The sequence below is a fragment of the Artemia sp. Qi Xiang Cuo genome, chromosome 12 (genome assembly GCF_049724085.1).
Source record: "Artemia sp. Qi Xiang Cuo chromosome 12, ASM4972408v1, whole genome shotgun sequence".
Lineage (NCBI taxonomy): Eukaryota > Metazoa > Arthropoda > Branchiopoda > Anostraca > Artemiidae > Artemia > Artemia sp. Qi Xiang Cuo.
The window spans coordinates 16735251-16752491 of NC_142805.1; the positions used below are offsets into that span (position 1 = coordinate 16735251).

The 17241-nt window shown below is 32.7% G+C and overlaps 1 protein-coding gene and 2 pseudogenes across 5 annotated transcripts in view; 1 reads left to right on the top strand and 2 right to left on the bottom strand.

Annotated features, from left to right (window-relative positions):
- Positions 1–17241, bottom strand: part of LOC148945837 (E3 ubiquitin-protein ligase NRDP1-like) — a 198427-nt gene that overhangs the window by 69452 nt on the left and 111734 nt on the right. The gene's annotated exons all lie outside the window — the stretch shown is intronic.
- LOC148945840 (endonuclease G, mitochondrial pseudogene) lies at positions 6256–8522 on the top strand (annotated as a pseudogene).
- LOC148945841 (endonuclease G, mitochondrial-like) lies at positions 7713–8337 on the bottom strand (annotated as a pseudogene).

The following is a 17241-nucleotide window of genomic DNA, read 5'->3' on the forward strand; positions in this document are numbered from 1 at the left end:
TTGCAATCACCATAAAAAGCTGTTTCTTTGATTTATTACTGTTAATATTTACAGTCTTATGCCTTTGTTATTGGTTAAGGCCACTATTTACTTACCATTCATTACTATGAAGATTTTTTTTTATACCAAATAATGTAAAAAAATGTTTGTGGAAAACTGTAAAAAATAAGAACTCATTTTTCCCCTGTTGAGGGTCAAAATCAATTAGCACATAGCCAACCATGAGCCAACACACATTTTTTTATCAGCTGTTATCCTTCAATGATTTTCCCTACCTGGCTCATTTCCTTTGATTTCCCCGAAGCTACTTTATGGTCCGCAATTCTCCAAGGCAAGCCTCACCCCCTTACTCCCCCCTATGGATGCCAATGGGAACAATCTAAAGAGCTGTTTAGCAGCTCATTTGATAGGCAGTTTTGATATCAAGTGCCTTTTGTAATTAACAAAAAGTAATAATGCAATAAAATACGATATTTGACAAAAATTTCCATCTTTATAATGAAACAAAAAAACAAAACAAAAACAAACAAAGGTGGATATCAGCACTCGTCAATAGTAGTAGTCATAAGACAACCATTTATCTCTGATATATTCTCGTCTCAATTGAGCTAACGACTTGGACTACTGAACCACTCCATCATGATGCAATAACTTAATAGCAGTTCCCACCAAATCATTGTATTTATGTGTTACTTAAGGAAGTTTTCAGAAAAAAAAATCTTAATACTTTGTTACAAATATTGCCTTAAAGAAAATATTGAATTTTTATAAATCAAAAACATTTTAACTTACAGCTTTTCTAATTCCTTATAAATTCCGCATGTTTCTCCAATGTTCTAAATTCCTTTAAAATTTAAACTCTTATTAAATGGATTTTTAAATAGTACATCTGCGAAACAAACTCATACTTATCTGAGATTAGTTATACTCATGACCTTTAGAATAAGCTTTATGTGACTGGGCTAGGTATCATTTTACACTAATTTACAATTTACTAATTTGCAACTTACACTAAGAAAAAGATAATAGAAAATCCTGCCTCAATATTGTCGCCAAGTTCCAAAGCTTAGCTTAGAGAACCGGGTCAATTTTTGTCAGGCATCGGTTTCTTCCACAACCTTTGCAAGTCATCACTCTTATGTGCCCTGCAGAGAAATAAACATCCATGGGATAACACGAGCCAAAGGAAACTTTTTTGCAATTAATTAAAAAAAACTTTCGGAAAAATAAGTTTTTCAAAGAAAAGTAAAGGCCATTTTAAACTTAAGCTCAGGAGATACAAATACTTGATCAAATTCAAACTCAAAACGACCAGAAATTACTATTAAAGAATAAATAATAAACTTGAAGCTTTTTGCTATCAAAAACGAACAAAAATTAATTAAAAAAACTTTCATAAAAATAAGTTTTTCAAAGAAATGTTAAGGCAATTTTAAAATTTAGATCAGGAGATAAAAATACATTTTAAAATTCAAACTCAAAACGACCAGAAATTACTATCAAAGAATAAATGAAACCCAAAACGAACAAAAATTAAATAAACAATCATAGCAAAAAACACACAATAAGTAATAATATATACGAATAAATAGATCTTAAAGCAATTAATGCTTATATTGAATATGAGAATCAAGCTAAAAAAATAAATAAAAAATAGATTGTTATTAAAGTATAAATGAAACTTAAAACGAACAGAAATTAAATAAACAATCAATGCGAAGAATCATACAATATATATTAATGTAAATCAATAAATAAATCTTAAAACAAGTGAAACTTAAATGGAATATGCAAATCAAGTTTGAATCGAATAAAAATAACTACAAACAAGAGTTTGGGTATCGCCTCACTGCAGAAGCCCAAAACCTACTGCGTCATTGGGGTCTTACTGGAAACTATGAGTCTTGAACAGTCTTGGAAAGTATAAACAAAATCGAATTGAATTTTTGATATATAATGATATTAATTGTTGAAAGACTTATCAGTTCAAGATTTTTTTTTTAACTGTAATTTATATTTTCATTTTCAATGCTGTGAGAACTGGAAAAGAATAAATTTGTAATATACGAGTAATTCGTTTTCAGTGAAGCACCAATGACGCAGAAGGCTTTAGGTTTTTACAGTTAAAGAAGGGGCAAATTTTGTTTGTAGTGAAACTATATTTGTCTTGACCAACCTTGGAAAGAACTAATAATTTAAACTGAATGTCTTATGCACAATCATATTAATTGGTAAAAGATCGTTAATTCAAGATTTCACTAAAATGTTGATATTTAATTACATTATTAAGTACAAAACAAACCAGTTGTAATGTAAATATTTTTTAGTGACCTACTTGAGATGTAGTAGATTTAAGGCCTCTATAGTGAAGCGATACCCAAACTCTTAGTTGTAGTTATTTTTATTCAATCCAACTGGATTTCCATATTAAATTTAATTTTCAATTGTTTTAAGATTTATTTATTAATTTACATTAATATATATTGTATGTTTGTTCGAATTGTTTGTTTATTTAATTTATGTTCGTTTTAAGTTTCATTTATACTTCAATAGCAAACTGTTTTTTTTCGTTTTAAGCTTGATTTTCATATTCAATCTAAGCATTACTAGCTTTAAGATATATTTATTCATTTATATTATTACTTATTGTGTTGTTTGCTATGATTGTTTATTTAATTTTTGCTCGTTTTGGGTTTCATTTATTCTTTAATAGTAATTTTTGGTCGTTTTGAGTTTGAATTTTAACAGGTATTTGTATCTCCTGAGCTCAAGTTTAAAATGGCCTTTACTTTTCTTTGAAAAACTTAATTTTCGGAAAGTTTTAAAATTAATTTTTGTTCGTTTTTTACTGCAAAAAGCTTCAAGTTTATTATTTATTCTTTAATACTAAATTCTGGTCGTTTTGAGTCTGAATTTTAACAGATATTTGTATCTCCTGAGCTTAAGTTTAAAATGGCCTTTACTTTTATTTTAAAAAATTATTTTTCGGAAAGTTTTTTTTTTTAAATTAAATTTGTTCGTTTTTGAGTGCAAAAAGTTTCACGTTTTTATGGCATGGGGGGGGGGGGGTGCTTACTGTTCGATTATTCTTGACTTTAAAAAACGGATCTAGAACTTTCAATTAAAATCGAATGAGGCTTTTTTCAAAGTCCATAACATTACCTCTTTGATAAAAACCTTATATATGAACAATAGACAGCTTGCATAACTTGTGGACAGTGATTGACAACAATGAATGGATTGAAAAAATAGCTCCAATAAGGGGGTTTTGACCATTTCACTTGCTGACACACAAGGATCACGACTGTTTAGAATGGATCACGACTGTTTGGAATGGATCACGACTGTTTGAACCCATGTATGGCTTGAGATAAAAAAAAAAGGTTCGGTGATATGGGAGAGAGCTGATACAAAAGACACAGAAAAATCATGTGATATGAACACATATGACCTATTGGGTGAACGCATAAACCCCAAAGAACAACAGCTCTTTCAAACTTTCAAATAAACTTTCCAAACTTTCAAAATTAACTTTTGTTTGGCCAATGTACCTAAAAACAGATTTTACAGCTTTTTTAAAGCAAAAAGTTAGTATAGATATACTAGAATCACAAAACCCAGCATCAATTTCAAGCAGCAATAGGGTGACTAAGGCCAGAAAAAATGGTAGTCAGAAGATCTACTGACGAAATTCGGCCCCTTGATCTATTTCTCCTATTCCAAAAATGAACAAAATCATAGTTTATGTTTTATTAAAGAAATAAAAAATACAGATGTTAGCTTTTGGCAGAGGAAAGCCAGCTTCAGGCTCAAAATTAAAAAAAAAACTTAAAACAAGAATTAAAAATATACAGGCTTTTTCTTTCACTGGTATTAGTGTCAAATTCATAGGCTTATTTCAAAAATACACCAAAAAATTAAATGTTAGCAATTAACTAAGCTATGTCAATATGATAAAAATAAAACAAGATTATTGCACGCTGCAAAATAATCGAAGAAATGTTTTTTTTTTTTTTTGCATGAACAGTTGGAATAAGGATAATAATATAGAATATAGATTGTAGAGCAGATTATATAGATTGTCGATTTATAGCTTAGGTTTATATTTTTTAAACCCTTAACAGAAAATAACAAAGGCAATTGTCCTATGCAAGGCCACCTATACTATCTAAGGCCTTTCGTATTCAAAAGGGAACTCAAAACCAGCGTCATCCCGTCTAGCATTTTCCCCCATAAAAAACGGTTAATTAAAATTAATGAACTTAAATCAATTCAATAAAATGCATTAAAATAAATAGAAAGTCATATAGTAACTTGTGACTGAAAGGATTGAAATAAAGACCTTGGGAAAGTATAAACAGCTAGTTGTAAGCTACTGTTCAAAGTTATGTCAAAGCATCTTTTCTTTCAAAAGATGCATCATCTTTATGATGCATTATGCCAAAAAAACGTCATTATCCATTATGTCAAAGCATCATTCCTTGTGTGCCCTTTTTATCTAGAACGTGAAGAAAATAATACCAGATTACCCAAATAAAAAATATTATGCATTCTTCCCTTGTTATATAGTGATATATCATCACTATATAACAAGGGAAGAATGCATAATATTTTTTATTTGGGTAATCTGGTATTATTTTCTTCACGTTCTAGATAAAAAGGGCACACAAGGAATGATGCTTTGACATAATGTCTTAGACATAATGGATAATGATGACGTTTTTTGGCATAATGCATCATAAAGATGATGCATCTTTTGAAAGAAAAATGCTTTGACATAACTTTGAACAGTAGCTTACAACTAGCTGTTTATACTTTCCCAAGGTCTTTATTTCAATCCTTTCAGTCACAAGTTACTATATGACTTTCTATTCTATTTATTTTAATGCATTTTATTGAATTGATTTAAGTTCATTAATTTTAATTAACCGTTTTACACAAAAATGACACAAAAATCAGGTAAGAATAAAAGAATTGCCTATATAATTCAATTCCCATTCAGTGATCCATGTAAATAATATTGTTGCTGCAACTACACTTGCATCTAAGCCTTACACTGCTTAGATGCAACACTGCATCTACACTTGCATCTATATATAGGTCAAATATAACCTTAGACTATGCACAAAAGTTTATAGATTAAACAATTTTCTAAATTAGCTCTGTTTGGCAATTTGAACCAACTAGTAATGAGAGATAAGAACAGAAGAAAAGTAAAATAATTGAAAATACTATTCAAGACAGGGGACCGTCTTTCTTTCTTAGAAAGTAGCTGAGTCAGATGAATCAAGCTTGGGTCATAGATAATTTTGGAGACCACACTGCCTTTCCATGACGATAAATAAAAGTTGAAACAGGGATAAAATCCTTTTAATAGACAATGTTTCACAAACAGTAATAGAAATTCACAAAAAAGACCAGATATTTCAGTCACATATGCAGTGACCGTCATCAGAGTTTTACTACTGAGGACGGTCACCGCATATGTGACCGAAATATCTTGTATGTTTTGTGAGTTTCTTATCACTGTTTGTGAAACACTGTCTATTAAAAGGATTTTATCCCTATTTAAACTTCTATTTATTAGCTTGGGTCATATGAATTAAGAGTGGCAGCTAAAACTGAAAGATTATTTATAGAATAACCCAAATATGTGGGAGGTTTAGCGCCAAAGAATATGCCAGAGAATGGCTTATTTTCCCTCAATTCTTTAGGAACCACTGTTCTAAGATATGAGCAATGTGGCCCAAATCCTCTTTTTGTGTAACTCTTCGAGAATGAAAGGATTTATTTATCTGCTTTTGCTTTAAATGACAAAATGTTGAAATATCACCAGGAAATAAGATACTTGGAATTACTATCTGACTATGCATGCATTTTTGTGACTCAAAACCTAAATTTTGAAGCAGTAAATAAATCGGATAGCAAGAAGTGTGCCACTTGATTCCCATTCAATGATCTATGTCTATCCAGCTACAATGGTTTTTACAGTTCCAATGCATCCCCGTGTCCCCTCTCTTCTAATACCTGGATGTAGGCCAAGATATATTCAAAATTTTGTTGTTTTTATTAGAACATTTTTACACATGACTTGTAGACCTGACTTTATTATTTGGCAAATAAAAGTATATCTTTGTGTTAGGGTGGACATTTGTGTTAGGAACTTTGTGAAGTCATATGAATTATGACTATAACTGCTTTTTTTTTACATGTTTATTTATGTTTTATGTTTTTTATTGTAGCTGAGACTGAACTATGCTAAAAGCTGTGTCTGCTGCCATTCGGATTGGTGCAAGTTTCATTGTTGGCACTATCTATGAAAAAGGTTGGAACATCGACAGGATTCAAAAAAAAGCCTGGCATACCTTTGTTTGGAACAGTATCAGTTGCAAATCTAGCATCAGACAGGATTCAAAAGCCTGGCATACCTCTGTTTGGAACAGTTTCAGTTGCAAATCTCAGTAATGTCAGAAAATATGGTGACTTTGTTCTTTCGTATGATAATAGAAACAAATCTGCTCACTGGGTTTTTGAGCACTTAACAATTGAATCTGTTGCCGATACTGCCGAAGTACGTCGAAAGAAGTCCCATTTTTATGAAGATGAAAAAGTGCATCCATTTTTCAGGGCCACGATTAGTGATAATAAAGGCAGTGGGTTTGATAAAGGACATTTAGCTGCTGCTAGAAATCATAAGAAATGTCAGCAAGATATGAACGAAACTTTTGTGTTGTCAAATATTGCCCCTCAAGTCGGCAAAGGATTCAATCAAAATAAATGGAAGGATCTAGAAGATTATATTGCAAATCAGACAAACAAGTACAAAAATATTTATGTCTGTACAGGGCCTTAGTTTTTACCCGAGGAAGAATTTGATGGAAAGTTGTTTGTTAAATATCAAGTAATAGGTACAAATCATGTAGCAGTTCCTACACATTTTTATAAAGTTTGTATTTATGAAAATGTAAACAACGAATTGGAGCTGGAAGCATTTGTTATGCCTAATCAACCAATTAATGATAAAACACCACTTGAAAATTTTCGAGTATCTCCAGAGACTGTAGAGAGGGACTCTGGGCTGTTGTTTTTTGATAGGATGTCAAAATCTAAACTTAAAAGGATAAATGGCGAAAAAATATGAGGCTTGCACTGTCTTTTAATCTTTCTTTCCATATTGTACCAGCATACCTCAATAAGTGTTCTTATATGACTTTAGGCTACCTTTTTTTTTGAAATTTGGTCTATAAAGTTAATATGAAGACTTATGAAGACTTAAATATGAAGTTTTTTTTTATTCATTCTAGTTCTATCTTATTTGATTTAAAATCTTGAATATAGTTAATTTATGCAGAACTTGTCAATATTTTTTTCGTCACCTTTTTTGCCTAAAATAAAATTACAGCAAAAAATTGAATTTTTTTCTAAAAAATAGTTGTACAACTGCCTAAACATAAAGGAAAATACTTAAATATAGAATAAAAACATAACTATTTGTAGATAACATGTTACAGTAGAAAAGTATTTTACCATTGCACAGACATGTTTTATGTCCATAAAATGGTTCGGCCAATTCCTCATTTCTAATTTCACCTGAATAAAATCTCGTGATACACTGGGTCTCACCTAATGGCATTTCAACCAAAGACCTTATATCATTAAGTACATTATATCATCAAATGGTACACCTTATAGCACTAACGATCACTAAAGCACTAAAGTCCATCACATTCTTCCTCGGGTAAAAACAAAGGCCCTGTACAGACCTAAATATTTTTATGTTTGTCTGATTTGCAATATAATTTTCTAGATCATTCCATTTATTTTGATTGAATCCTTTGCCGACTTGAGGGGCAATATTTGACAACACAAAAGTTTCTTTCATATCTTGCTGACATTTCTTATGATTTCTAGCAGCAGCTAAATGTCCTTTATCAAACCCACTGCCTTTATTATCACTAATCGAGGCCCTGAAAAATGGATGCACTTTTTCATCTTCATAATAATCGGACTTCGATCGACGTACTTAGGCAGTATCGGCAACAGATTCAAATGTTAAGTGCTCAAAAATCCTGTGAGCAGATTTGTTTCTAGTATCATACGAAAGAACAAAGTCACCATATTTTCTGATATTACTGAGATTTGCAACTGAAACTGTTCCAAACAGAGGTATGCCAGGCTTTTGAATCCTGTCTGATGCTAGATTTGCAACTGAAACTGTTCCAAACAAAGGTATGCCAGGCTTTTTTGAATCCTGTCGATGTTCCAACCTTTTTCGTAGATAGTGCCAAAAACGAAACTTGTACCAATCCCAATGGCAGCAGACACAGCTTTTAGCATAGTTCAGTCTCAGCTACAATAAAAAACATAAAACATAAATAAACATGTCAAACAAAAGCAGTTATAGTCATAATTCATATGACTTCACAAAGTTCCTAACACAAATGTCCACCCTAACACAAAGATATACTTTTATTTGCCAAATAATAAAGTCAGGTCTACAAGTCATGTGTAAAAATGTTCTTGCCACTATTGAAAATAAAAACAACAAAATTTTGAATATATCTTGGCCTACATCCAGGTATTAGAAGAGAGGGGACACGGGGATGCATTGGAACTGTAAAAACCATTGTAGCTGGATAGACATAGATCATTGAATGGGAATCAAGTGGCACACTTCTTGCTATCCGATTTATTTACTACTTCAAAATTTAGGTTTTGAGTCACAAAAATGCATGCATAGTCAGATAGTAATTCCAAGTATCTTATTTCCTGGTGATATTTCAACATTTTGTCATTTAAAGCAAAAGCAGATAAATAAATCCTTTCATTCTCGAAGAGTTACACAAAAAGAGGATTTGGGCCACATTGCTCATATCTTAGAACAGTGGTTCCTAAAGAATTGAGTGAAAATAAGCCATTCTCTGGCATATTCTTTGGCGCTAAACCTCCCACATATTTGGGTTATTCTATAAATAATCTTTCAGTTTTAGCTGCCACTCTTAATTCATATGACCCAAGCTAATAAATAGAAGTTCAAATAGGGATAAAATCCTTTTAATAGACAGTGTTTCACAAACAGTGATAGAAACTCACAAAAAATACCAGATATTTCGATCACATATGCAGTGACCGTCATCAGTAGTAAAACTGATGACGGTCACTGCATATGTGACCGAAGTATCTGGTATTTTTTGTGAATTTCTATTACTGTTTGTGAAACATTGTCTATTAAAAGGATTTTATCCCTATTTCAACTTTTATTTATCGTCATGGAAAGGCAGTGTGGTCTCCAAAATTATCTATGACCCAAGCTTTATTCATCTGACTCAACTACTTTCTAAGAAAGAAAGACGTTCCCCTGTCTGGAATAGTATTTTCAATTATTTTGCTTTTCTTCTGTTCTTATCTCTCATTACTAGTTGGTTCAAATTGCCAAACAGAGCTAATTTAGAAAATTGTTTAATCTATAAACTTTTGTGCATAGCCTAAGGTTATATTTGACCTATTAAGGGAACAAGGCTTAGATACAAGTGTAGTTGCAGCAACAATATTATTTACATGGATCACTGAATGGGAATTGAATTATATAGGCAATTCTTTTATTCTTACCTGATTTTTGTGTTAGTTCAAAACTGACAAGAGGATTATCTTATTACTGGCAAGTGAAAATTAAAGTAATAATTTAGGTTTAGAGCCTATTCCTGAAAGTTTTATTCATACAACAAAACTACTTTCTAAGATAAAAAAAAACTGGTAAATTCTTAGTTTTTTCCATTACTTAGCAGTAGAATGTGAACACATCATTCAATGTGTCTTTTATGCTCTTCCTAAGCATAGTAATTACTTCTTGTAGAAGTCTCTAACACCACTAGATTAATCTAGCAGTGCCAGCATACGTGGCAAAGATGAATCAATACCACTACTGGCTTCAGCTAGAGGGTAGTATTGTAGTTGAGCAGCTTCAAGGGTTCTACAAGCTCTTCTGCACTGATATTATAACCAGTGAGAATATAACAAGTAATATATTAAAGTTATGTTACTTATGCATCAATTTTGGAACATACATCTCAGCAACTTTTAACAGTTTGTTTTGGAAAAAGTTGCATTGTGTCCTGTACATTAGGCTAGTCATTTGGCTAATTCTTTTAGTTAACTTCAATCTTTTCTGCATCTTTTAGGAAATAATCTCAAGTTATTATTGAATAATTCATTCCTGGTTGGATTTGACTATTTTCCCTGCATGTTGTTATTCCTTGTATATCTATTGTTATGCAATGATGATCACTTATTAAGGTAGCTTCCTCCATTTCTTTAACCTTGGAAATCTAGCAATATGAGGGTTTCCAACTTGGAGTCATTTGTTCTTGGAGATATTGTTGATGGATTCATCCTTGTTTGCTGTCCTTCAGGAGTTTATAAACACAAGTTACTATACATTAAGAAATCAACATAAAAATGATACATTATCACAACATAAAAATGAGACAAGTTTCACAAGCTACATCCTAGTCAGTGTGTCAATTCACGAAAATGTGCGGCAGGGGGGGGGGGTCAAATTTAGTGGGGGAAAGGTAATTTTATTTTTCTATTTTCTCAATGAGATCCCCCCCCCAAAAAAAAAGAATACGTCAATAGAAATGCCCTAAAAAGGGTGTTTTTCAAAACCAACAGGGAGGGGACAAAAAAATATTTGACAAATACCCCCTCTCCCAATTGATGCCCCTGGCCCTGACTTGCTGCAAAAATGAGGTAAACACAAGCTGCTAACGAACAGTGAAACCAAATAGCTAGCCACAAACTGCAAAATGTCAGCATCGCAGTGGAAAAACAAGCTAATTCTTGACTGAGTGTAATAATGAGCAAAGTCCTAACTGTCAGCTGCTTTGGTGCAAAAACTATTTGGTGCATAACCTTTGACTTGGTGCTAAAATGACTTATTTCGATTTTGATTTGACTATTTTTGACTTGGTGACAGAATGAATCATTTAAAATTTTGGCTAAATACTCAAATTTCATTTAAAAAAAATTAAATTGCATTGTAATATTTTAGTTCTTAAGCCAAAATCAATAAAAATAAATATAAATACATTACCTTCAATTAATATGGCTTCAAAATATGTTAGTGAAAAAAATGACATACTAATTTTTAAATTTTTAAAGAAGTTTGCAAAACAAAAGTAAATACCAATATTAAAACATATAGCCGGCATAAATCAAGTTCAATAATTAGACAAACTATAAACAAACAGAAATTATCACAAAAAATACTTGAAATCCCAACCCCTTAAACCCAAAGGCACAAACATTAACAAGAGAAAAAGAACTACCAAGCATCAAACAAGAGAAAAAGCAACACCAAAGATTACAGGATAATTTCTTGAAGCAAGCAAAGATTTTTCTGAGGAAAGGGGGAGTTTGAATGAATAGAAAATTTTGCTTTCATAAGTTTCATTTTATACAGAATCTGGTGAAACTTTATGAAGTGCTTGTCTTTTATAGAAGCAAGGGGCTTGTCATAAGCCAGCTACTGGATGAACACACATGCTTCAGAATGTAGGTACATTTCTGAATATTCCACAGTCCAAAGACACAATTTTTTGGAGTTTATTCTAAAATACTTACTTATATCATTCTTAAGAGTACTTCACTTTATTTTATCCCCATCCCCCTAATGTGCAAAAATATAGATCACATTAAATATTTTCTATGTGGAACTTTTTCTTCAAATAAACTTAACACCTAAGAGGCAACATCAGTAAAATCAAGAAAAAAGCATGGGTATACATAGTTTGGGCTATATATTAGCAATTTAGGGGCTGGCGAGAAAGTAAAGTGAAGCCTTTTAGGAATGATATAATTAAACATTTTAAATTTTTTAGTGGTTTCCAGAAACTTATAGTGTTTTCTTCTGAGGAGTAGCTCTGCATTACCAGAAGTAAAGGCTCTGGACATAGATTACTACTACTACTAACAACTCATCACAGCACCAAGCCGCCTGAGGCCAACACAGCTACACACGCTCCTCCTCTGCCCCAATCTATTCAAAGCCTCCCTTTTTACACCCGCCCGCGAAGTTCCCATTTCCTTTAGATATTTCTTTATGACGTCCTCCCACCCCAGACGGGGACGACCTGCTTTCGGTTTAGCCCTAAATGGTTGGCCGAAAAGAACAATCTTCGGCAATCTGTCATCCTTCATCCGCACAACATGCCCTAACCACCTCAACCTTTCTTTCATTATAGACCTAGAAAGCGGTATTGAACCACATTTTTCGTATAGCCTATTGTTTGAAATACGGTCAGTCAGCCGGGTACCCAGAACAATCCTTAAGCAATGTCTCTGGAAAACATCTAGCAAATCTTCATAAACTTTTCGGAGCGTCCATGCTTAAGAGCCATATTTGACAACTGTCATCACTGTAGCTTCTAATATTCTAATCTTAGTTTGCAGACTTATCTTCCTGTTCTTCCAAGCTTTTTTTTTAACTGAGAAAAACACCCTGAGCCTTGGCTATTCTATTTTTAACATCTGCACTGCTCCCACCATCTTCACTAATAATACTACCAAGGTAAGTGAAGCTGCCCACCTGATCAATCTTTTCATCACCAAACGTCATCTTTTCATCTTCACTTATTCCTAGCCTTAGTGACTTAGTCTTCCTAACATTAATTTTCAAACCAATACTAGCACCCTGAACTCAAAAAACCTCTAAAACTTCATTCATTTTGCTCACACTTTCATCTAGGATGCTTAAATCATCAGTCCAGGAGACTTTTTCCTCCCCATTTGATGCCTTGCCTGTGTTCCTTAAAACAAAGTCCATCAAAATAATCCATATAAAGGGGGATAGAACACAACCCTGCTTAACTCCTGATTTAATACAAAACCAGCAGCTAACCTCATTTCCTACCTTAACCGCAGCAGTGTTATTGTCGTACATAGCAGTAATCACTTTAATGTATTTGTCTGGTATACCATACAAGGATAAAACCTTTACTAAAGCTCCTCTATCAACAGAATCAAACGCTTGCTCATAATCTATAAAACTGAGGACCAAAGGTGTTTGAAAACTTAGGCACTTCTCAATTATTAACCTAAGAGTGAAAATTTGGTCAACACATCCTCTACCTTTTCTGAAACCGCACTGCTCTTCTCTTAAAACTTTGTCTACGGCATCTCTCGGCCTAAAAAGTATCATATTAGGCTACTAAGCAATTTGCTACCTACAGAGACCAGACTAATGCCTCGATAATTACCACACTCACTCTTATCATGTTTCTTATAAAGTGGCTTAATTAAGGTTTTCTGAAAATCGTTTGGTACTTCCCCTTTTTAAAAAATAATATTCATAATCTTCAGTAATTTATATCTAAACCCAGAGCCAACATATTTAAGAAACGCATTTACTACCCTATCAGCAGCTGGAGCCTTATTATTCTTTAATCCTTTTAGTACTGTTGCTAATTCCTCCTCACAAAACAAATCTTCCTTCACATCCAAGGCATCACAAAATTTTTCATTTTCCTCTATATTTTTTCCAGCAACTCTATATCGGTTAAGCAAGTTCTCAAAATGTTAGGCCCATCTCGCTTTAGCTTTTTCCTTATCACTAATTGCCACCCCATTCCTATCTTTAACCGGGACAAGTCCGGATTGACTACTACCTCTCAATTTGTTAGCGTGCCAGTACAATATTTTACTATTATGCCGTCTAGCTGCATCTTCTAGATCCTTGGCAATTTTATCCATGGCCTCCACTTAACACCTCCTTAGTTCAGGTTTCAATGCTTTCTCTACTTTCTTTACATTTCTTTTGTTTTCATGCGATCTATCACTCAGATAATTCTTGTACAAGCCCTTTCTCCTTTCTATTAAACATAAAGCTTTTTCACTAATGTTCTTAGCTGCAGTTCTAGCTTTCGTCCCTAATACACCTTCAGCAACTTCACAAATTATTTTTCTAAAATTATTCCAACCATCTTCCACATTATCAAATTTTAAACTCTCAAGTTTAGTATTCAACTGTTCCTGGAAAGTTTCTCTCAAATTCTCATCCTGGAGTCTACTAACATCATAACTTCCCGGGAAGTAATTACCCTTCCGATATTTCAGCTTTAAATTAACCCTTGACACTACTAGATGGTGATCTTTACTTTTAACATCTATAACAGCACTCCTATATACCCTATTATCTTCTATTGATCCTGCCAGTCTTTAATTTATGATAACATATTCAACAAAGTTTACTGTCTTACCATCACGTGAACACCCTGTTAGCTCATGAGCAATTTTATGACCAAACACTGTCTTGGTTATAACTAGAGTATTATACCTACAGAATTGCAACAGTATGTAGCCATTACTGTTTTCTTTTCCTACACCAAGTTTACCTAAGCTGGGATACCATCTATCCTTGTTTCTACCAACCTGGGCGTTAAAATCTCCCAGTAATAACATCATATTTATACTTGGGACCATTTCTATTTGCTCCTGTAACTGTAATTAAAATTCCTCTGAGTCACTAGTATCTCCATCAGTTGGTTCTACAGGGGTATATACTACTATAACTGATACCCTGAACTTTCTAGTCATAAAATGAGCAATTAGTATTCTATTATTAATACCTTCCCAGCCTAAACAAGACTTAGCAGCTTCCTTATTCATCAAGAGCCCTACTCCCTGTCTATGTACCCCATCCTTCCTGAAAGTAAAATTTGTATGCAAATTTTGTTTACTTATTCAATAACTTTGAGCCAAAATCAAAGCTGCATTAACTAAAAATGATCGGAAATTAAATAAAATACAAGTTTTCTAAACTGAAATTAATGAGCGACATTTAAAATTAAAATGAAATGTCCTAATTAAGTATATTATAGTGCTTGTCCCAACTTCAAAGTCTCGCTTATTACGCTAAAGTTTGACTGTCTCACAACTGTTTTTTAAAAAGATAAAAAAACTTTAGTGTTTAAAAGTTTCAATGTCTCTCCTTACTTTCATTTAAAAAAAATTTTTTTTATTTAATATAATAAAAAGAGCACATCTTTGTAAATAAAACAAGATTTTAATTTCTCTCTTTCGTTGAAGTACTGGCACTAGGGTCATGTGGCTAAATATAATAGTGATTTGTTTTTATTTTTATTGAAAATTTTTTGTAGGAACTATCCTGTGAAATTAATAAAATAGCTTAGTATTTTCAAAATAATAAAAAAAAAGATTGTGTTTTCATTGTTTGTGATTCTTTGAATTTAATATTTTAGGAGAAATGATAATTAGAAATGGATCGGCGATTGAAATATTACTCATATTAAAAAGTAAAATGTTCTATGCCGATTTGAAACTTCTGTTAAAAAAGTCGCAGAGTCGCCAAAGTCACCAAAGTAACAAAAGCAAAGCCATTGCTACTAAACTAAAGCCTCTTTTAAATAAGTCTTCTGTACAAAAAATGACGCCAATGCACTACTATCGTCAAGGAAAACCTAGATTTGATGATATTAAAGCTAAAATAGAACAAAGCTAAAACAATGGTATTAATAAGTTTTACTGAATGAGCATACAACTTATACATGCCAGCTTATACAAAGCAGACAGAGGAAATACTCGATTCGTCTCAAAGTGAAAAGTACTAAATGGAATACAAAGTGATGAGTGAATACCGACAGCAAGTGAACTTATTCGTTTACAGATGGTATTAAGCGAACAACAAGATATAATGGCGTTTTTTTAGCCGTTAGGTTTTATTTCCACTAAAAGTCGAAAAACGAATTTCCACAAAAAAAAAAAAAAAAAACTTGCAAACATTCAGCATAATATAGGGAGGATTAAATTATTAGTATTCTCATGTAGTTCTGTGTGTAGTCTACGGCTATATCTGGTCCCATTGGGGAAGATGGGGCGCAACTGTTATTGTAGCAATCATTATATTTGGAAAGAATGTTGATTTGTAAATTAAATAGTGCCATGCCATTGTTATTATATTGCTTTCTTCAGAGAAACCCATTGAACAGGATTTTACCATTACTAGCTGAATTCAGCAAATCTAGTTCTAATTCAGTCAATTATTTATTCCTCTCAACTAATTTATTTTACTTTTTTCTTAGTAATTTGCTGGAAAAGTTCTTGGTTATATTGATTATGCATTTCAAATTAACATTTCCTTAGTCAGTAGTTGTCAAGTTGGAAACTTGAAAAAGTGTAAACATACTCTAGTTCCTCTAGTTGACCTGAAATTGAAAACTTGATACCATTCGCAAAAAAATCTGTTTACTCTCTTTGATAGCTTGGATACACTTACGCTATTTTAATTTGGTTAAACTTTAAGAGCAGAAGCAGCCCCAAAAACGAGCATAATACCCTCAGTCGTTCTTGAGGTACTGCTGAGATGCTTTATTGGGAATTAGCATTATAATTGTGCATTTTGATTTAATCTTATGTTAAAATTTAGTTTTTAAACATACTGGGCAAATGGGAGGGTGGGACTGGAAGAGGGATTAGTTGCCCTCCAATAACTTTCGACAATTAAAAAGTGTATCAGCCTTCTATATTTCCAATCAAATTAGCCCTGTTCGAAGGTCCCACAACAACTTGATACGAAGTGCACTGGTATAAACAAAAAAAAAAAAAAATATAGTTAATCAATTTCGACTATTAAAAAGGGTCCTAGAACTTAAGTTCAAATCGCATGAGCCTTTTTTCAAGTTTCTATGGCAAAGATTTAATTAAAAATCTTATAAGACCCCAGAGTATAACTTAAAACCCTTGCCCTGAGGGTTGTGGGGGATTTTCCTCCTCAAAAACATATTTTCTATCTGGAAATCAACTACGCTGAACAATATGGCTATCTCAAAATTTTTATTGGAAGTGTTTGGGGGAATAATGGGCGTGGGAGGGGGAGGGGAATATTTACTCTCCAATTACTTGACTATTAAACAGGGCAATAGCCCTTTGTATTTCCTCTTAAATTATCTTTTTTTGAAGTTTCTAGGAATATTCATCCATTAACCTGATATGTCACCAGGGCAGAACTTAAAACCCTTGCCCTGAGGGGTTTGGAGGAGTACTCTCCTCACAAACATATTTTCTGTCTGAAAATCTACTATGCTGAACAAAATGGCTATATAAAAATTTTGATCAGATGTGTTGGGGGGAATGATGGGCGTGGGGGGGGGGGCTTGTTGCTCTCTAATCACTTTCGACTATTAAGAAGGGCTCTAGCCCTTTAAATTTCCAATAGAATGAGCCTGT